This window comes from Clarias gariepinus, chromosome 1 (genome assembly GCF_024256425.1).
Source record: "Clarias gariepinus isolate MV-2021 ecotype Netherlands chromosome 1, CGAR_prim_01v2, whole genome shotgun sequence".
In the NCBI taxonomy this organism is placed as follows: Eukaryota; Metazoa; Chordata; class Actinopteri; order Siluriformes; family Clariidae; genus Clarias; species Clarias gariepinus.
Window position 1 is genome coordinate 16,976,956 of NC_071100.1, and position 3,896 is coordinate 16,980,851.

Genomic DNA, 3,896 nt, shown 5'->3' on the forward strand with positions numbered 1-3,896 from the left:
GTCCAGCTTTACCCTGTTCCAGATCGATCGTCATGTTTAGTGCCCTGTGGGGACAGTGTTATGATTTGAGGTTGCTTCTGTTGGTCAGGTCTAGGTTCAGCAAGGGTATGTGCTCAATAACTGAGTGCCACCCTCTGCATTTTGTTTAGCCTGGCCTATAATGAAATTCCATAGAATGACAGACTTTTGGCTTGTACTTGGGCCCGAGTATGGACAGATTTTTTGCCTGCATCACTAATAATTCATTACACCACTTAAAAACAAGTGGTCTATTGTTTCCTACTTCTCATAGAACAAACACTCTTTACCAGGAAGCATAAAAGGAGACAAGATAGCGCAGCACATCGCTCAGTCATTGAGTTCGCCCATGCCACGTCGGATTTGTTCATTGATTCATGAGTACTCACTTTCTTGGGTTTGCTTTCAGATTGAGTGTGTGTTTATAGGACGCGGGTTAGATTGTGTCTTTCTCTTGCTCCCCATTCGTGAGAGTCCTTAGACTAAATAGTGTGACTATCCTGCCTATTCGTGTCCTTCCGCGTTTGTGTTTACCATTCAACAAAGGGTTAACCGCTAAAGCTACATCTTCTGGTCACCTAAGGTTAGATCTTGACAATAGAGGTGTTCGAAAGGACAGAATGGCTCCTTCCTCTTGTTGATGATCCTCTCCTGCTGAAAGTATTGTTATGGGTAGAGAAGCTGCTAGTTTTCACTATGTCCCAAAGCTTTCCGGAGATGCCAAGGTAGCTCTGAGATCCCCTCAACCACAAGTCTGACTTCATGGATATTTTTTTGTACAGTTCACCTGCTGTTTTGCAGGTGTTGTCCCTCCTCAGATCCCCCTCAGAAGACAGTCCTGGCCTCGCCTGATGCAAAAAGCTGCTATTTGAGGACTTGTGACTCAATAGTTCAGGACTGAAATTTTCCACAGTTTTGTACCTGAGCCTCCAATAATGAACAGCACTCTCCCCTTTAGGACAGCTGAGGCAGAACCCAGGTCCAGTGAGACAGCTTGGCACGCACCTTCTCCATTATACCCTCCCAGTTTTTGTTTTTGCAATCTTCTGTTCCTAAAACCACTGCAAGATACATACGGCCAACTCCATTAAAGACCACCTGGTAAGATTGTAGGCCTTTTTTCCTGTCACTGCCCTTCATGCTGAAGAAGCTCCTGCATACTGTACATGGTTAGATTTTTGGTCAGAGCTTAATCATCATTGTCGTTTTTTACAAAAGCAATTGCAATGTATGCTGACAGAAAAAATATTTTTCTGTAATCCTCTAACAGAAAAACCTTGCAGCTCATCTCTCAGCTCGCATAGCAGTGGCTCTATGGTGAGACTGTAGAGTTGTCCAGATAGTGGACACCCCTGTCTGATTCCATGTTTCATTTCAAAAGTTCAGATACTGTAAGACTACCTAAAACCTTAAGTGTAAAAAAAAAAAAAAAAATGTGTGCACTGGTTCAGTCTGTTTACAAGAGATTTGGAGAGGATTTTATAATTATAATGACACTAGATAATGACACTAGTCTCCAGGGTTTAAGGAGTCCCAAGTCTCCTTTTTGTGAGGAACAAAGGACCACTTTTGTGCAGCTTTTAGATAACTTCTGGCTTTTTAAATGAACACTTGTACACCTCAAACAGGTCAGTCCCTATAAGTTTTCAAAAGTCACAAATATAAGTGACGTCTGAAGGCAATTGGTTTTTACTGAATTTTAGTTTAAAGGGGGTAAAATACAAATGCGTGCCACTTTTTTTTATTTGTAAAAAAAATAAAATGAAAACCATTTATCATTTTTTTTCCAGGTCACAATTATGTGCCATAAATACTCTGCACTGTTCTGAACAGGAAGAAGCACGGCCAGCTAGACACACGGTTGCCAGGCAATGCGGCACGTTTATTTAAGGGTCCTGATACCTCCGCACTTCATGCGATCATTTACAGTAGGTAGCACTGGTAAGTTATCAGGTCCAAAAGAAAGAAAGAAAAGACCGAAAGAAAAAACATAGACAGACAGAGACTCCCTGTTTGTGTTCATACTTGGCTTTGCAGATTCCCCTCCTCAGATTGGCCCTGGCGAAGCTGTAACCCTTCTGGTCTCCAGACCTGATGGCTGTATTGCATGCTTAGAGCAGAATGCAGACCTTCTGGTTCATCCAGAGCTTCTGATTGGGGAATGCTATGATGTTTCTTTGTGTGGTCACTCAATCCACACACCTGCTAATATGGAGCAGAAAAGAGTTTGTGTAGATATTGATATTGGTCACTGGTTGAGCAGCAAATTCACTCCAGTCCGTGTGTGAGAACTCTTGCTGGAGAGAGGCATCAGTCCCATCCAGCCAGACTTTAACAGTCCTGATGGTTGGTTTCACACGTTTGATGACTGGAGAGTACTTGGGCAGCAGAAACAATGAAAGGTGGTCTGATTGTTTGGGGTGGGGGAGGGGTGTGACTTTGTAAGCATCAGCCACACTTGTGTAAATATGATCCGGGGTTTTGGGTCCCCTAGTGAAGCAGGACACTTTCTGTTGGAGTTTTGGCAAAACAGATCTTAAGTTGCAGTGATTAAAATTCCCAGCAACAATAAAAGCTCAGTCAGGATGTGCTGTCTGAAGACTGTTAATAGCAGCACTGAGTTCTTTCATGGCTGTGCTTAGCATCCTGGGGGACAAACACTGCTATCACAACTATGCGTTTGATCTCATGTGGTAGATAAAAGGGCCTGCACTTAATAATCAGGTATTCAAGATCAGCAGAGCAGTGATAAGAAACAATAACAGAGACAGTGCACCATGTTTTGTTTACATAAATCCATAAGCCCAGTAATAATAATAATAATAATAACAATAATAATAATAATAAATATATTGGCAAGTAACGACGAGTGGGCCCAAGCACCTGCACCATCACTACCTGGGCGCACCACACAACCTGTGTGCCTTTCAGCATGTTAAGACCTCCAAAAAGCCCCAGATGCTGATGTTACTCGATGTGATGTCACACAGGAAATTATTAGCCAAAAAATAATATAAGAAATATAAAATTATATAAAATAATAATAGGACAAAAAAAGAGCTGCTAAGGCCATAAATATTTGGTATGTCATAAAACATTGTTTAAACCTTTGAACCGTGTGTGTGTGTTTGTGTGTGTGTGTGTGTGTGTGTGTGTGTGTGTGTGTGTGTGTTTAATCTGTGTGTCACTGTGTGTCATGAGTAAGTCTATGTGAGTGAGAACATTTGTGATGTGTGTGTTGGTATGTGGATGTGTGAAACGTGACTTTTTAGTTTGTGTGTGTGTGTGTGAGAGAGAGAGAGAGAGAGATGCAAGTATGTGAGTGTTAACATTTGTGATGTGTGAGTGTGTGTGTGATGTGTTAGTAAACCCATGGGGTTGTTGTAGTGAAAACTGTTCAGCTCAGTGAGATCTAGAAGTTTCATATGTATACGTGCAAATGTGTATGAACTATGCAGCAAAATCTCCTATGAAGAGTTTGTGTGTTAACAATTGTGATGTGTGTGTGTGTGTAGGGGCGGGGGGTGGGGGGGGGGGGTCAATTGTTTAAATCCCCTGGGAGTAGTATATTAAAATACACTGTGTGTGTGTGTGTGTGTGTGTGTGTACTATGTATGTAGTATGTGTGTAGTATGTGTGTGTGGTGTGTGTTCGATATGTGTGTGTAATATGTCTGTGTAGTATGTGTGTGCCGTGTATGTAATGTTTGTGTCGTGTGTGTTTGTGTGTAGTATGTATGCATGTGCAGTAGTATGCATGTGTGTGTGTAGTATGTGTGTGCAGTGTGTGTGGTGTGCGTGCGTGTGTTTGTGTGTGTGTGTATGTGTGTTTGTGTGTGTGTATAGGTGTGTGTGTGTTTTTAGTATGTGTGCATGTAC